The sequence below is a fragment of the Armigeres subalbatus genome, chromosome 2 (assembly GCF_024139115.2).
Source record: "Armigeres subalbatus isolate Guangzhou_Male chromosome 2, GZ_Asu_2, whole genome shotgun sequence".
Taxonomy (NCBI): Eukaryota; Metazoa; Arthropoda; class Insecta; order Diptera; family Culicidae; genus Armigeres; species Armigeres subalbatus.
Window position 1 is genome coordinate 325,663,779 of NC_085140.1, and position 19,378 is coordinate 325,683,156.

Genomic DNA, 19,378 nt, shown 5'->3' on the forward strand with positions numbered 1-19,378 from the left:
GCACATCTAAACATAGAATATGTCATCTCTGAAAAAAAAATGGTGAATGAAATCAAAAAGTAGCTTCCAATTTTTTTCAATTTCCCAGAATATTTCCAAATTCTTTTTCAAACATCTTCAAGAATTCGTGTACATAGGGTAGAGAACCATTTGGGCAGCACTCCCTATTCCCGTCAGCAACGTTCATTACTCGAGCGCATTACAACCGAATTACTTGTTTTTTAGTACATGGTTAGTTTCTGTCGATATCTAATGATATACAAACAATCAAGCCATTTGGTTGGAACGCGGTCGAGTTATTAACGTAGCGGACGAGAATAGGGGGTGCTGCCCAAATGGTCCCGCTCCCTATCGTCAAATGTTGACAAAAATTTTCAAACATTCGAAGTTCCTTCAAACATAAAATATCTATGATTTAACCACCTCAAATTCACTATTGTCGAACAAAAATATTGGAAATGAGATCAAGTCTCTTTTATATAAATGCTTTTCGAAAACAAAAATGGCATTTATTGGCTGTGCATCAGAACAAAACAAGGAGCTCATTTCAGCTAAAATCAAAACAAGTAAAATATGATGACCTAAATTAGTCCACAAAATAGATCACGTTGGAATTATTAATCTTAACCTAGCGGAAAAACTTACCCACAATTTCACCAATTCCGCCCGATTCCACTGCGGTTCAGCAATGCAGATAACACTATTGTTGCAGTTTTCGTTTGGTTTATCTTCTGCCGGAAAATTCCATTCAAACCACCGTTCACATTTGCGCCAACTGGAGTGTGTATTCCTTGCGATTGTTCTTCTTCTCAAAACAAAAGCCACAGTGCGGAAGCCACTAGTCGGTTTTTCCGTTCGTTTTTTTTTCTCTTCTCGTCGTTTCCCCCACTAGTAACAATTAACTTTTCCACCAAACACTCGCTTCTTCACCAGCAGACGCACGGTGACAGTTGTTTTTCTATGATTTAAATATCTTCCTTTTCCGGGTTCGTATTGTTTCACCACTTTTGCCTAGTATAGATGAGTAATGGTAGTCAGCGACAGACAGTAGGGGGCTATGTATGCATATGGATATATTCTCATAGACGTAACAGTTTTCAGGGCACAGATGCACTACGCGATTCGCCTATATAGTTGAGTAGATAGAAGCTCCGGCGAAACACTTATGGTGTTGTTATTTCACTTTTCCACACTATTCTTCTGACTAGGTAAGCTTTCATAGACACACTTGTTAGCTTGGTTTTGAATATTTTTCTCTTTTTTCCTATACTGCACTAACAGCGTAACAACAACAGCAGCAGCAGCAGCATCAACAACAATGACAACAATAGACACCGACGACACTTTTCTTTTTTTGGTTTGCTTGTTAGAATAGACGATTACACCAGTACGATTAACGAGTACAGGGCGGGCGTTGGACGACGAGGAGGGTCTCTACTGCTACTAAACACAGTTCATGAAACGGATGTTAGTATTCCTAGTTATATGCCAATTCCGCTTAGGAGCTTAAGCAGAGGTAGACAAACACTACGAGTTACAAAGCCTTATAGATTCACTACACTCACTACTTGTAGGTTTTTGTGGTATTATTTGTTAAGGATAGACAGTGTTTAGTTATGATACGCCATCGGCGAAGGGTTGTTTCCACTTGTTTTCCGACTGAGTTCACGACAGTGGGGCTATTGTAGCAAATTCCCCGGTAGTTTTTGTGCTTTTTTTTCCACACACTGCACTCACTTTCAATGGCTCATTCGGATGACGATGATGACTTGCGTTCAGGAAAATCCACCGGAGGTTCTATTGTGAAGTCTTATCCCCTGCGGTCACCGTTCACATCACTGCTAGTCAAACATAGTAGAAATGCTGGCTCATTCGCACACACCAATTTTCCAGCTGAGTTTTCCGTTTTTCATGCTGCCAAAGAAGAAGATAACTGATGAGAACGTCGCTCCGGTTGGTTGGAAAAACCTTTAGACGGATCACCGCAACCGTAGGAGCATGTGTCTAGGTAGTAAAAACGAGGACGTCGGTGCACAAACACACCAGCCTGCGAATCATGGTGGTGCGTCCTACGAAGACAACGATGCCAACCAACCTAGAAGGACGACTAGGACCAACACAGACGTAGGAACACACCGCACGAGGTCCCAATAGATAATGATAAGAACGGTCGCACTCTTTGCCTACAATCGGACAGTCTCTCACGCTCCGGTTTTCACTTCTCGCACTCCCAGTCGGGACACTTTTCTCGTAGCACGCGGCCGTCGGTCGTCGACGGGGGAGGTATCAACCACCCACGTGCGTCTTGCCCTTGTTCGTTGGGACAAGCACTGGCGATTGTTACGTGTGTTCTCTCCTGTTCTCATCGATTCTCCCGGTGACGCACTGTGGGTCGGGTGTGGGAGTTTTTCATTGAGAAATATACGTGGAAAGTGGTACGCGTTCTATTTTTGATAAATCCGAACCTATGCAGGATTCGATTCAAAAACAAGACATTGAAGATGATTTTACATGTGTGTGCTTGAAGAAATATTGTTTGAAGAATAGAAAGTAACAACCCACGACGAGTGAATCTAATTTTATTAAGGACAAGATTGGGAAAGTATCAGAAATGATTGCCATAATAATAACTATCTGCAGGGATGGGAATGGTGAATGCCATTTATTCCACGAAGCAGTCAAACCAAAACCAAAACTCCGGCAACAACGACAACAGAGGTATCATCGGAACAAAAACCAATCGACTAGATGTTGATGTCATTTGCAACAGTACTCGTCGATTCAAAATCTATTTGCACGGGCCATGTATGAGCAAATCGTACCACCCATCTTCTGACACCTTCCTCCTCTTCTTATTGGCATTACATCTCCACTAGGACATTGCCGTCTTGCAGCTTAGTGTGCATTCACAGTTATTAACTGCGAGGTTTCTCAGCCAAGGTAAATTTTTGCATTCGTATACCATGAGGCTATCACGATGATATTTTTGTGCCCAGGGAAATCGAGACAAATTCTAATCTGAAAATTGCCTAGACCGGAACCGGGAATCGAACCACCCAGCAACCCTCAGCATCGTCTTCTGCCACCAGTGAAGAGAAATCAGTCTGCATGCCGTATCAGTATTTTCATATTATGTATTATCTCATAGATCAGTTAGTCATACTTTCAAATAGTAATCATTTTTCGTTTGGGCTTGGGGCAACTCAACACTTTTCCGGTCCTAAATACCATTATGAAAGGCTTCAAAACCATTTTGACCAATAGCCTTTGAAATTTGTATTTAACCAAAGAACCAACCTGAATACCTCACGTTAATGGAACCAATGTTCGTTCACGAAGAACACGGCTAAGATCAATGTTTATTAATATACTCATTGGGTTGAGCACACGCCATACGCATTTAAAAACAGAACACCTTTACCAAATGTTCAACGTGAGTAGAGAATCTGCAATTCATTTTCCACCAAATAGTATTTCTTGATTATAAATTGAAAATAGTTAACGTTCCTTTGTCAACTTCGATTGATTTGCAAGATTCGTTCCACTTGTTTTGGGCTATGCAGTATTTATATTATATAGTATGTAAAACATGTTTATCCACCCGCTACCAATTACCTTTTTTTTGTTTTTCTGTGGGAAATCTGTTTAATTTGACGAGTGTTCCTCCATGACTTATCAATTTATGTTTTTTATCACATTGCACAGTGGCTAAAATCGCGTTCTTAGCGCGTTTATTTTACGTACTTTTATTATGTGATTTAGCGTAATGGCGTCTTCGAGACATTTTATCAGTAAGTCGACGCGCTTCTTTGGAGGCATTCACTATTCAGTCTTATGATCAATCCTCCTAAAAGTGAGATGAACAAAAAAAAAATCCTCTTTACATATGTTTTCACGAGAGTTGTAGCAAAAGTTCTTCCGAAAAACTTTGTCGAAGACACCAAGTTCGTAATTTCATTACTATTGGACATTTATTGCATTTTATGCCAACAAGTTTTGAACATGTTCGATGTATAAGGAATCATATGGAGACGCATGGTGCATTGGATCATCAACTCCCTGTGGTGGGTGATTGATTTCTACCTTACAAAGTAGGGAATGGTTTTTGATGAAACATTACTTACATTCGCTTACAACTTTACAGTTTAGGTATTAATTTAAAGTTCATTACTTGTACTTTGTTATGCGTATGAGATTGACTGCCACAATTTGCCCGGTGTCAAGTTGCAGTTATTATGGGGTCCCGTAGCGTAGTTGGCTACACGTTCGCCTTTCAAGTTAATGGTCATGGGTTCGATTCCCAGCCCCCCACCAAAAACCCTCGTCAGTCGCCGGATGCGCAGCCTATGCGGTGGCGTATTGGGGTACACGCCTCACCGTCACGGCTGCCTGATGACGACTGACAACTTGTTCTTCTCGGAGGCATTCCTCCAACGTTACCCGGATAAATGGCAACCTGACAATGCAACGATCGTTGGATACACGACATGGACAAAACGAACACAATGTACTTATGACGAGATGGACCAGCAACGAACTTGGTGTCTTCGACAAAGTTTTTCAGGAGAACTTTTGCTACAACTTTTATGAAGAATCAAACCTTATATGTTGTGAAGTGGAAAAAATAAATTTTTCATCTCTCTTTTAGGGGGATTGATCAGTAAGCTGAATACTTCCAAAAAAGCACATTAATTTACTGATTAAATGACATCATTACGCTAAATAAAGGTACCGTCATCTGGGGGAAGATGATCATTTTTAAGACAAAACATGCAATAACAATGTGTGTTTACATTTTCAATCGTAACAAATATTTTCAAAACATGTACTGCTATACGTTGCAATAATCAACAACTTTAGTTTTCTGAAATGCGTTCGCATTTATTAAAATAAATTAAATTATCACACATTTTTTGAGTAAACTGGTTTAGGGGGGGAAGTTGATCAAGACAGCTCTACTAAAATCATTGTTTTTTTTATTATTATTTCTTTATTAAAGAGGCTTGCAGCCCTAGGCTGGCTCACCTCTGGATAAAATCATTGTGAACTAGCCGTCAAAATACACTAAGTTATTTGTATGAATGTTGAATTTACTACGTAAAGAAGTCTACGAAGTCAATATTTGAAACTCTTTCTTCCACGAATCACATTTTAATGATTATAATCGAAAAACTCGGATTTTCTACCTAGCGGTAACGTAACATTACTTGAACGGATAATATTGTTAACTACCGTTTCATGAAAAAATTAAACACTTTTGACTGACACATCAAATGATCATCTTCCCCCCATAAGACGGTACTATTAAATAAACGCGCTCAGAACACGATTTTAGCCATTTTAGCATTGCCATTGAAAATACGGCGTATATATCTTTTTTTAGATTTTATGTGATGAATTATGAAAAAGTGTGAAAAAATTCGCAAAAAAGTCTATCCACCCCAAACGAATATTACAAAGTTTGAAGTTTTCGTGCTCAAATTTTCAGTTTCAAAATTGGAAGTTATTTGTTGCAAAATTTGGGCAAAGCACGATCGATCGATCAGCATCCGAAATTTGACTATATTGAACACCACAAAACTGGCAAAAGCTACCATGATATTGCCGATATTGTACAGCTTCACAAATATACGGTCGTCAGAATGGTGCAGATATAAAAAGCGTGTTTTTATCTCACCAGCTAAGCGATCGTGGCGTTCTCCAAAGAAAAGCTGGAGCTGGATCAGGGACTATCAGCTCCAAAAATTGCGAACCAGATTGAAAGCCATTTTTCTATTCAACTGACATCACAATCCGTACAAAAGAAAGTTCTTAAGGGTAGAGTAGCACTTAAGAAGGCATGTTTGTCCGCAAAAAATATCAAAATAAGATTGAAGTGGGCCCTAGACCACTCCAAGCAGCACGTGCAACATTTTTCAAATAGCTGCTTGTTTTATTAGGATTGCATTGAAGATTCTGAAAATGCATCAAGTCTCATTAAAGCCACTTTCCAGTTTCAGAAACACATTTCCGTTCCACTGGTATCGCAATCTGCCTCTCAAATGACTTCTTGGATGATTGGGTTCAATATGTGGCATAACAGAAAAACAGATTAGTTGCACACAATAATATAACATTTCGGTACACTACAGTTCCCACAATGTTTCTGATATGTTGTAAAACACTTCGTGCTCAGCTGCAGCTAAAATTTATTTTTATCAGTCCCGCATGTTCCCTTACAAATAACATTGTTGTTTATATGGTGCACTTGTAGGCACACCTTTTGCGCTTTTTGTGTTACAAAGAAGTTCCACATACGACGCGCTGTGCATAATTCAAACCTTTAGTAAGTCACATCACAGTTGCTGATACTTATTGAGAAACAAGTGGTGCTGCTTGGGACACTTCATGGTCATGTGCTGACTGGAATATGTTGATTTGATCAGATGAGAGACGAAAGTAATGCTTATTGGGTATGATGGTATACCCAGAAAATGGAAGTGATACTTTCAATCAACTGAGCATAACCTTGTTTTTTTTTTCTGCAGGTAGAGTCATGATGTGGGGATCCGGGGCTGCATCCAGCGTTGGAGAACTTGAGTTCATCTATGGAATCATGACCAAAGAAGTTTATTTGGACATTTTGAAACGAAAACTACCTGAGGCTGTACAAAAGCTAAAGTTGGGGCGGAGATATCAAAGCTAGTTCCGAAGAGGATCAGGGAAAAGCGTATCAACGTTATAGAGTGGCCAGCACAGTCTCCTTAATCCGATCGAACATCTTTGGTCAATTTAAAAAAAATAACGTCCAAAAGCAAAAACCAACAACTATCCAGCAATTGTGGCAAGTAATCACGCCTGAATGGGATAAAATCACCCCGGAAACAACTGCTAAGCTTATTGAGTCGATGCCACGATGATGCTGAGCAGATATTGAAGCAAAAAGTGGTCACACGAAGAACTAAAACTAATTGAGCCAGAAAAATGGATAATTTTTTTTTTGCGTATTCATTTTCCCTTTTAAATGATACATAATAATAAAATCTCAAGAAAAGATATAAACGCCGTATTCTTAATGGCAATGTTATAAATAAAAATAAATTTCTTCTTCTTCTTCTTCTTCTTATTGGCATTACATCCCCACACTGGGACAGAGCCGCCTCGCAACTTAGTGTTCATTAAGCACTTCCACAGTTATTAACTGCAAGGTTTCTAAGCCAGGTTACCATTTTTGCATTCGTATATCATGAGGCTGGCACGATGATACTTTTATGCACAGGGAAGTCGAGACAATTTCCAATCCGAAAATTGCCTAGACCGGCACCGGGAATCGAACCCAGTCACCCTCAGCATGGTATTGCTTTGTAGCCGTAAGTAATTCATAAATCATGGAGAAACACTCATGAAAAAACAAAAAAAAATTGAAATTGGTAGAGGGAGGATAAACTTTTTTACGTACTGTAACTCTAACGTAAACTCGTCAAACCAAGACACCTTCCTTTACGTGGTATCTGTGGAGATGCCGAGGTCTCTAATACCTATCAGCAATGACTACACTCTAACATTTCCTTCGTTTAAGGACTTGGCTGACACACTGGAGCTGCTGGCACGTGCACTTTTAGTTTATGGATTCTTAAAAATAAAGACACACAAATTAGAAAGGTCAACATAGCACTTCAGGTGAAATTCCACCATTTAAGGGTAAGGAAGATTAATTATTCAACTTCCTAACAGTTCATAATGTGCACATTGCCATTATAACTGAAACGTATTTAAATCCAGGACTCTCCATTAAAAGAGATCCAAATTACTATATTTATCGAAATGATCGTCTTGACAGCGCCTGTGGTGAGGTCACGATTGTCATTAATAGACGTATCAAACATAAATTATTTATTTAATTCTTTTCTTTGTTGAAGACGATTTCAGCCCTGGACTGGTTCTTCTCTGAAACAGAAATTATATTCTTCATTTGAAACCAAAGTTTTCGAAACCTTGGGTGTTTCCGTTTGGGCAATTCTCTTTTATTGTTGCCTACTTGTCTTTCCAGTGCAATGGGCAGCAAAGGAATTTGTTGAGAGCTGATCTTCAAATTCTAACTCGCAACAAATCCAAATTTTTCATAACTGGTGACTTCAATGCCAAACACCATTCATTGAATAATGCTCAAAGCAATTCCAATGGTTAAATTTAATTTGAAGATTTTTCTGCGAGATATTACGCTATTCAATATCCCAATGGACCAACTTGTTTTCGGTGTTGAACTTAATCTGTAGATTAAAAAAAACACTTTAATAAAACTCTAAAAAAACCAACTTGTTTTTCTTCCAGTCGAAATCCTTCAACAATTGATTTAGTTTTAACGGATTCAAGCTAGCTGTGGGGCTAATTGGTAACTCATGCTGAATTTGACTCTGATTACCTTCCTGTGACGTTTGGAATCTCACAAGAAGCCCTTAATAATCCAATCAGCTCTACTTTTTATTATCATAGAGCTGATTGAGATTTATATAAAACGTATATCGATAGAAATTTTGAAGTCGATATTCCTCTCGATATCTCGATAAAGTGATATTGACAAATTTATTTGTCAAGGTCAGAGGCATTGCAATTCATAAATGGGAAATTAAATTCAACTCCATTATTATTGACGACGATTTTCAGCTTCTGATCCGTTTTAAAAATATGAGGCGAAGGCAATAACAAAGAACTCGCGATCCCACGTTGAAAGTTATTTGGCGAGATTTACAAAATGAAATAAAATACCCTGCTAAATCCACCTAGCGGTGTTGGTGCCTTTCTCGTGCAAAAAAAAAACTAAAAAAATATGAAGGGGTGTGACTGATTCACCACCAGGGTGTCAAAAATCTTTATTTGCAGATGACACGGGCCTTTCCGCCAAGGGGCGAAGCTTTCGTGTCATTTGTAGTAGATTGCAAAAAAGTTTGGATATTTTTTCCACTTACTTGCAAAAAAGGAAAATTTCACCGAATGCTTCCAAAACTCAGCTTATAATTTTCCCCACACAAGCCGGGAGCTTCTCATTTGAAACCTTCTAGCAGACATATTGTCAATGGGGTTCCAATTAGTTGGTCTAGCCAAATATTTAGGACTTCTGCTAGGTCAAAAATTAACTTTTAAAAATCACATTGAAGGCCTTCTAGCCAAATGTAACAAATATATGAGGTGGATCCAGTTATAAATAGAAAATCAAAACTTTGTCTTAAGAACAAATTTTTGATTTATAAACAAATTTCTAGACCAGCCATGTTGTATGCTGTGCCAATAAGGACTAGTTGCTGCAATACCAGAAAGAAGGCACTTCAGAGGATTCAAAATAAAATTTTGAAAATGATTCTGAAGTTGCCTCCATGGTATAGTACCAATGAACTTCGTAGAATTTCTAATATTTTTCAATAAACATACTTAAATTTTTCAATAAACATACTTTAATCATTTTTTTTCAAGTGGGGGCTTACCAATATTTATTGGCTACGTACTAAAGATTTTGCGACAAAACTTGGGTTATCAACTGAAAAAAAAAACGTGATGGCGCATTTTACCCAACCGGTGCATTTTTACACATTTTCTCTATTCTTATGTTTGAAATCCGGGGATTCATTTGATGATTTTTCTCCTGTTGACAAAACATGGAAAGGACCCATTTTACCCGATTTCTATCTTAATTGAGGAAATAGACCTAATAATTCACGCTTTACATTTGAAAATAACTAACAAATCCAGCAAAGCCTTCCTACTGTCAAAGATAAGGCTTTTCAAATAACTGAAAAATTGTCGACCCGAATACAATGAGAAAAAAAAAACTCTCTCCTTAAAAGCACTATTTCATATTTGCAAAATACCATGAACAAAAAGTCTATAATTGTTGAGCAAACACTGAACAACTTATCTATTCTGAAATAAACATAAAAATAGACTTTATTTTTATATCGGTTCCGAAAGATTTTTGGATGATTTTGATCCAAAACTTCAATATTATGGTTGCTTGTGTGCCATAAATCTGCATAATTGAAATTGTGATGGATTTACTTTTTTTAACGGCATTTTCCTAATATAACGTTTTAGAATTAGGTTCTTTTCGAATGTAACGCTAGAATTATAATCACAATAAAAAACAAGTGTCTGCTCATACAATATTTTCAGATGTTTCATACAAAAAGCGTGACATAGTAGGCAAGGGGTGCTGAAAGCTGCCAATTTTTGCGTTACGTAATTCATGGATCTTCTCATATTTTAAAAATATTATTGAAATGAGATGCATTTTACCTGCAATGTGCCTGGATATAGAAGTGACACCATCGATTTGAGAGCAAACCAGCCATGTTGTATGCTGTGCCAATATGGACTAGATACCAGAAAGAAGGCACTTCAGAAGAGTTAAAATAAAATTTTGAAAATAATCCTGAAGTTGCCTCCGTTGAGACATTGCAACAAATGTCCAACAAAATAATTTCCAATGTGTAACCTTTTCCAAAGTTTTCAAACTTATTTTCAAAAATTTGATGAACTTTTAATTTGAAAATAAATAGATATGTATTTAGAAGTAAATTTCCTCATGCAATTAAATGATTTTGATTATATAAAAAAACGTTCAATTTAAATCTAAATAAACGGAGTAGATAGACTCAATATACAGTGGAGCAATATTCATCCACACCAAAATCCAACTGCTCGAAACAACGAAGCGCGCAAAGATCCGAATTCGATGGGGTGGGCGAACCGAATGGACGACTCAACCCGACCAGACCACTGAGCTTTAAAAGCCCCATCCCAAGGGAGGAAAACGCTCTTAATCCTGGGATAGCGTGAAGTGGAGTATATTTTCTAAAAGTTTATGAAAGTGCTAATTGTAAAAGAGTTTATCTCGCACGGGAGCTAAAAGTTAAGGAGTAATTCCTCGCTCAGCTCAAGTATTTGCCCTGTTATCGCGTATGAACGTTAGAAGATCCGCGATTGAAGACACTGGTACAGTGATCACCGTAGTGAAACGATCACATGGGAAAGTTGAGTGGTTTGCCAGCCACGTGGTGCACGCTTCCCAGAAGGTGGAACAAGACTGTACGTTTTAAAGCAGTCCCCAAAAGTCCGTGATTGCCTCTTCGCTCACGGTGAAACCTCTCGATATTGAAGCCGACATCGTAAAGCAGGTTCCCGAATCCGGCCAAGCCTGATCCCAACCCTTCCGGCCGAACGTGCCGGTACTCAGGCCCTCCCGACGACGCAGGTCCAACGGAACAGTGAGTTAACAAAACAGTGGAGTGGTTTCTATCTAAATTAGCTTTCAATAAATGCGCTTGATTAAACCATTAACAATAAATTACCTTGTGTCGCGAACATTATTTGCATGCTTCAAACGTTTGATTTTCAGGTTGAGAACAGATCAAAAGAACAGGTAAGTCTTCCTTAGTGCGGTATTGTGCCGGCCCTGAGATCCCCAAGATTACGTACGGACGTCCATGCCACAGACGCATGGGCGTCGTTGGTAGTAACAAATGTTAGACAAAAATCGTTGCAATCTTCTATTGCATCGGTTAGCTCCTTGCACCCTTTAGTATAAGTTAGGTTAAGTTTAGTTTAAGTTGAAAACATTGTAATTCCTACATGGTTCAATTCAACCAGAGGAAAAATCCTAACTGCCAGAGGCAATTGAAATGTATTAATCTAAATACATAAAAATGAATTACTGTCTGTCTGAACCTTATAGACTCCGAAACTACTGAACCGATCGGCGTGAAAATATGTATGCAGAGGTTTTTGGGGCCGGGGAAGGTTCTTGAGGTGGTTCGAGACCCCTACCCCTTTTGGAAAGGGTGGCTGCCATACAAATGAAACAGCAATTTATTCACAACTCGAGAATTAATCAGATAATAAATCAATTTTTGGTGAAATAAAGTTCGTCGGTTCTGCTAGTAATAACTAAAAATGGAACATATCAAATAAGGATGATAGTGTTAAGAAAACATGGAACACCTAGTCTACGAGATGAATGCATGTTTTAGATAGTTAGCAATTTAAATTAGTAAAAATAATAAACAAAAACAAAATAAAAAATTTGACAGCAAATGCGATATTCCAATTTCGGCATTGCGTCTCTTTGCCTTTAATCCAGCTCTTTACGTAACATTTTTTTTTTTTTTGTCTTTATTTAGGAGACTTTCAGCCCGAGGCTGGCTCATCTCCGCTTTACGTAACATCATTTCTAAACGAATTCTAGTGTATCAGGTATCAGAACGTCGGCTCCAGGGGCACGTTCACCTCAATTCGGGAGATTTGTGCCATCGCCTTCACAGCCTTTCTCATCACGCACCTGACGGAAAAGGAAGTGAACAAAAAAGAAAGGAATATGGATGGGAGAAAAATGGGAAGTTGAGGAAAGGTACCCTTGAAGAGGGCATATAACGTATACAACACGTACAAAAGCTCATAGCTCCTTACCACAACGGGTTATGAACAACAGAATGCTTTGAAGGTTCAGGTTTCTGTAGTCAATTTCACTTAGTAAGTGTTTACCAAATATTTGGAAACGCAGTTGCGCATAAACTGGGCAGTTACATATCAGATGATAAGAAGTTCCATAATCGGATTCACAACCATCACAGACAAAGGATTCAACACGTTGAATATTTGCCATGTGATAGTTGAGTCGGCAGTGACCTGTCAAGGCCTTGACTAAGACACTGCAATTCTGTTTAGACAGATTAGCTAAATAGTTAGCTACTACCGGAGATGGCTCTCGGATATACAATTTTGTTTGTCGACATGAATCCAAACTACTCCAATACCGTTTGTGCTGAGTGGAAGCCCAAGAGCTAATCAAACGCTTCACCCAACACTTAGATATTGGAATAGCTGGCTCAGGACCAAAAAGTCTTGTGATGCGCCAGTGCGAGCTAACTCGTGAGCCAGTTCGTGTCCGGGTATGGACGAGTGGGGGGGTACGCATGTGAGGTGCAATGTATGAACGGAAGTCAGTGCGTCGGTTGGAGTTCGACATGCGATTACTAACTTCGACCTTGAGTTGGCCGAAGCGAGGGCTTTGATAGCTGCTTGACTATCTGAACAGAAGTATATTACTTTGCCCATTATGTGTTTCTGAAGTGCAGATTGCACTCCACACATAATGGCAAATATTTCCGCTTGAAAGACAGTGCAGTGTCTGCCCAGTGAGTGTGACTGTTCCAATCTTAGCTCACGCGAGTAGACACCTGCACCCGCTCTACCTTCGAAGAGGGAGCCGTCAGTATAACAAACAATGCTGTCCGACATACTTCTCTCCAAATAGCCAGATGTCCACTCATCCCGCGAGGGGAATTGTGTTGAAAATGTCCTATAAGGAAAACTACTAGCGAGTGTGAGATCACTTGGAGCAAGGACTGTTCTGTCCCAATCAACCATGAGTTGTAACAACGAAGTGTGTGTAGAACTGCGGTTTACAGGATTCTCTTCCAAGAAACCGAGAACCCATAATCGGTAAGTACAAGAAAGTGCTTCTTGTTTGAGATGTATGTGTAGTGGGACAACGTCGAGAAGAACCTCGAGAGCAGCCGTGGGAGTCGAAGAGAACGCACCAGTCATTGCCATTAGGCACATCCTTTGAAGATGGCCTAATTTAGACTGAATTGTCCTCACTTCACCCTTTTGCCACCACACAAGACATCCATAAGCCAAAATTGGTCGTACAACTGTTGTGTAAATCCATTTGATATATTTAGGTTTAAGACCCCAAGTTTTACTAAAAGTTCGTCGGCATTGGCCGAAAGCCATACACGCCTTTTGACTCTGAACTCAATGTTAGGAGTCCAGGAGAGCTTGGAATCAAGAATTAGTCCCACATACTTTACCTGATCCGTTACATTGATTTCAGAGTCAAAAGATGTAATGGGCGAATACCGTTACGGTTACGTTTTTCCGTGAAAAGAACAATAGATGTTTTATTCGGATTAACCGAAAGGCCATATTGGCGACACCAACTTTCGACTGCCTGAAGAGCGTTTTGCATCAGGTCGAATAAAGTAGTAATACACAAACCGACTATCAATATTAGATAGTCGTCAGCAAATCCATAGGTAGGAAAACCGCCATTATTGAGTAATCTCAATAGCGTATCTGCAACGAGGTTCCACAAAAGTGGAGATAATACTCCCCTTAGGGGCAGCCACGAACACTTAATTTCCTAATCGCTGCTTGACGTAATGTCGAGTAGAGATGTCGGTTTTTAAGCATCTGGTGAATCCATTTGGTAATTATATTAGGTAGCCCATGGCATCGTGCGGCTTCCAATATTGCATCGAAAGACACGTTGTCAAAAGCACCCTCAATATCTAAGAACGCACCCAAGCATGATTGCTTTTGGGCAAATGCTTTTTCGATGTCGTAGACAACCTTGTGTAGAAGAGTCACGGTGGACTTTCCAGATTGGTAAGCATGTTGATTAACATGAAGAGGCATGTTTGCCAAACAGTCATCACGAATGTGATGATCGATAATACGTTCTAAGCATTTCAGAAGAAATGAGGTCAGACTGATGGGTCTAAAACTCTTTGCTTCTTCATACGAAGCACGTCCTCCTTTTGGGATAAACTTTACAGTGACATCCCGCCAGGATATGCTAATATACCCAGTAGCAAAACTGCATACTAAAAGTTTCATCAACACATGTTTTATATGGTCAAAACCCCTCTGAAGAAGAACGGGATAGATTCCATCTTCCCCTGGAGATTTGTAAGGAGCAAAACTGTGAAGAGCCCATTGAAGCGATTCAGTAGTTATGATTCTACGAGCCTGAGCCCAAGAACCATAACTACATGAAAATACATCAGGAACATCCGAAGATGCTATATCTACACATCCAGGGAAGTGTGTATCAAATAAGTGCTCTAACGCTTCTTCGTCAGAAGAAGTGTAGTCGCCATTTGGCTTGCGAATTTCGCCAACTTGGAAATCCTTGGATCTCGCAAGAATTTTATTCAATCGAGTGGCTTCACTCAAATTGGAAACATTTGCACAAAGGTTTTTCCAGCCGAATCGTTCAGCAGATCGTAGAGCCTTCTTGTATGCTTTGCGAGCCAACTTGAAAGAATCCGTCCCTGCTGAATGGCGTCTGTTCCAACTCCTTCTACACTGCTTCCTGAGCTTAGCCAAATCGGAATTCCACCACGGGGTTCCTCTTGAGGTTTTCACAGAACGCAAGGGGCAAGCTTCTTCAAAAGCTTCCACGATATGCAATTTTGTAGTATCAACGGCATCATCCAAGCTGGTAGGAGTTTCAATGGATGGTAGATATCCATGAAATTTTGTCGAGAGCAACTCGGTATAGTGATCCCAGTTGGTTGAACGGGGATTTCTAAAACGCAAGGTCTGTGAAGAAACATTCAACTGATCAAAATAGATGTAGCGATGGTCAGATATGGATTCCTCATCTGACACATGCCAATTCGTCAACTCGTGACTGATTCTATTAGAGCAAAGGGTTATGTCTAACACTTCTGCTCTATTAGATACCATAAAGGTTGGGCGATTGCCTATGTTAAGTAAACTAAGTTCGGTACTACTTAAGTATTCCATCAAGCTGGAGCCTCTCAGATTGATATCCGAGCTACCCCAGATGATGTGATGAGCATTAGCATCACTGCCGACAATTAGCGGGAGGCCTTTTGAAGTGCAATATATGACAACTCGTTTGAAAGCATCCGTAGGGGATGGTTCATCATGTGGTAAATAAACCGAACAATAGACGTATTTCCGGAACCCCCGCCAGTTGCATCAATTGTGACAGCACATACATCTCTGGTTGTTAGTTCAGAGATAAGTGTAGCAACAATAGCATTGTTAACAAGCACACATGCATGCGGCATTGATCGAGAGTTTGCCATTTTATTACTGAAAGCAGGTTACCTAGGTAAAAGCTACCCTTGCGAAAATAGGGTTCCTGCACCAAAGCCACTTGGGATTTGCCATTTTGCATAAGTCTACAAAGATTAATCGTTGCTGTTCTTTTGTGCTGAAGATTGATTTGAGCTATCCTAACTGTAGCCATTGTGAATTACGATAATACACTCCACAACTTCAACATTTATGTGAACAGCAACGATGAAACCAAGTCGGTATCGTTTCAAGAACGTCAAAGACGAAACACAGAGTACACTGTGAAAAACGCATATAGCGAATCCATATAGGTGACAATTAGATGAAAAACTAAATAAAACATACTCATAATCCCACCCTTATTTAACCTCAAGTTGAGATTGAATAAGAGTAGCCGATTATTCCGGAGAAGCAAAAAGTCAACTACGCCATAGCTCCGGTTAGCGCAATAAGGGCTCAATACTGTGAAGGGTGCCCTGGTGCTTCTCATCTCCGCTTTACGTAACATCATTTCTAAACGAATTCTAGTGTGTTTAAACCGTGGAGTAGCATGGTGCTTCATACATTGGTACAGTGGCGGTATATTGTCGTGGTCATAGTATATAGACCGTTCCAGAAATTATAAGCACACAAAAAAAAACAGTAGGCATGTAATGCTTAATGAAAATATCGATGCAATTTAAAAACGTGATGTATTTTTTCTGAATATTTGGCTTCTATTTTGGGTCAGAAAAAATGCTTTGCACAAATTGTCCATTTTCAGGGTGCCTTTTTTTTAAAAATAACCTAGTAAAAAAGAGCTATTAGATCAGTCGAATTTTCATTGCAAGTGTATAGGAATGTTATTCTATGTTGCAAATATGTTGCGAAAGTTAGAAAACCTCGAAAAAATGCAAAACTTCATCTAGGTAAAAAAAATATTAAATTGATACAAACGTGGCATACAAATCAAACTACTTTGGCTTTTGGTATATGTTAGGGTTCATTAGGAATCCTAGTCATAAGCCAACACTGATTAAATAAAGCAAAAAATACGTTAAATAAGTGAAAACAAGGGTTCGACATTTATTCGACGATTTTCGGCGCGGATCCTTGTGAATTTCACATGCCTCTAATTCTCCTTCGGATACAATATTTTAAACTTTTACACCTGTATAATGACCATATTCAATAGATTTGGTATTGATAAGAAATTTGAAGAAACTACTTGAAACTGTATTGTGCAAACATCTGAAAACCGTATGATGGAAAAATCGTAAAAAAAATCACTTATATTCCATAAAATCGTCAAAACTCGACACAATATGAGAGTAGACAAGATAATAAACTATACGTAGCCTAAAAAAATGCAAAAAGTTTGAAATATTAAAAAAAAACCAAGTGTGCTTATAATTTCTGGAGCAGTCTATAGTATTTTAACACAAAAATAATCCCGAAACAAGTTTTATAGCAAAAACTAAGAATGTTGATTGGCTGAATTGGGTGGTTTGAATGGTTTAAAAATGTTAAATACAGTTTGGCCCAAGGTACAGAACAGTAAACGCTTTTCTAGACACACAGGTAAAAATATGTTGTGATTTTAAATGTATTTTCATGCACATATTAGGTGCATGCAAATAAACGTAACATTCAATCGATCTCACTATTCTTTTAAATCGAAATAAATTTAAACGGTGCTTGCTTGTAAAATTCAATCAAAATTACTTGAATAACGAATGTTAATTCGTTTGATAGGATAAGTTACAATTTCACACGTCATTGAATTTTCAAAATTATTAGCTGTGCATGCTACTACGAGTATATAAACTCTGAGTTGTTTTTTTACTTCGTTGTACAATCTGCTGGATCTCTTTCTGGTGTCCGCTGGACCGGGTAAGCAAATTAATATTCCTATTCCAAATAGCAAATTTCGACCCACAGTGCTCCCCAAAGTTACGATTCTCTGACACTTAAGGATTTATGTTTCCTCCCCCATCGCGACAGGAAGCTCCCCCGTTCTTCTATTGCTCTCACCACTACACTGACTTGGCAAACTCTCCGGGAATCCTTTGCACCAACGACAACAACAACGACGAATCAAACGGTAAGAAATACCGATACACTCACCCACGGTGCCCCACATTGACACAGGGAAGGGTTCACCTCACGATCCATCAACCTCTCGCATTACGAAATGACACACTACTTTTGCGGAGCACTAGGTCAGAAAAATGGTATCCACCTCCACCTCTGATAACCGTACGAAGAAAAAAAAAAGTGAATTTTTCCATTAGCACACCTTCGCCATAGTAATCCTCATCGCGGGTCGCGTGCAACCGCGGACCAACGGAAACCGTTCACGAAATTACACACCTTGTCTCGCTACGAGGAAAAACTACCAGAATTCTAAGAGGAAACACAAAAACAGCACAGCAGTTTGATTGAATAACTGAGAGATCCAGAATTGAAGTCCTTGCTGTTCGCCCACTGGGACGCGTATGTGTGATATGATTCGCGAGTTTTTCTTTCCAATGCCCTAGTCCGTCGTTACTCGAGCTTACAGGAGGCTAGATCCCACCAGTGAATATGGCACACACAACACAGTCCAGTCTAGACTCAGTAATGTGTGCGTACTCTCCCGTTCTCACGAAAGCTCTCGCTCCTGCACGATAACGAATGTGTCTTCCTTCAGTAGAAATGTGGACATGTATATAGCAAGAGAGAAAGAACGAGCATATTACTACATCTGTCCACCCTAGCCGCCGCCGCTGGACCCGGTATCAGGTGGGTGGAAAAACCTTACGCAAGGACACCGAACGACACACTGCCAACAACAGAGGAAAGCTCAAGGTATGTGAGAACAACCGAGAGAAAAAAAATGTCTTGTTTTCGTTTATTTGCTGTCGTTTCTCGTCAGGGTCGTTTCTAAGGGGAGGATTTGGTGATTTGGTTTAGCTTTTTTTTAGCTCCGGCAGACTGCACATATCTATGGTTGCTATTCCGTGATTGATCAGAATCAGTGAAATTGCACAAAGGATCATCTGAATGATTGACTGAGGTTGTTCAAGCATTATCATTGTGCAAGTTTCAGTGATTCAAATATTCAAATGATCAATAACGGCGCTGGCCACGTCCTTGCAATCAATTAGGAGGAGGAAATGAATATTAGTATGTGATTTTGCGTTTCTACGTTTCTAGTTAGTCGGTAGGCATCGTTGGATCTGGATTCACTCTGATAGGCAATGCAACCGTGCCATTTTCCATACACTGATTTTAACTAACTATGATTCGGCTTCACAAAGCGGAACTAACCAATCAGGTGCACTTCTATTGCATCTGACGTCGTCTGACTATCGTTTAACGTCTAGATTGTGTCGCAACGATTGAAACGAAAACATATTGCAGTGATCGAACGACTAGTGTATTGTCCATAAGAAATTCTTAGGAAATTCCATTGGCCGAAAGCGACATACGGCCGAACTGATAATTTGGCCGAAAAAGTGGTTTTCCCCAACAGGTCGTGTGTCCGAAATGA

General features: G+C 39.3%; 1 protein-coding gene across 2 annotated transcripts in view; it reads right to left on the minus strand.

Moving 5' to 3' along the window:
* Window positions 1-18,326, minus strand: part of LOC134212719 (uncharacterized) — an 863,774-nt gene extending 845,448 nt beyond the window's left edge. Inside the window, exons 1-2 of one of the 2 annotated variants that reach the window (XM_062690803.1) lie at window positions 18,217-18,326; window positions 646-1,914 (exon numbers count right to left, since the gene is read on the minus strand). The gene's annotated coding sequence lies outside the window, so the exon portion shown is untranslated. Of the gene's footprint in view, window positions 1-645; window positions 1,915-18,142 lie in introns of both variants that reach the window. The other variant, XM_062690804.1, reaches the window with a different exon arrangement.
* Between the last annotated feature and the right edge of the window lie 1,052 nt (window positions 18,327-19,378).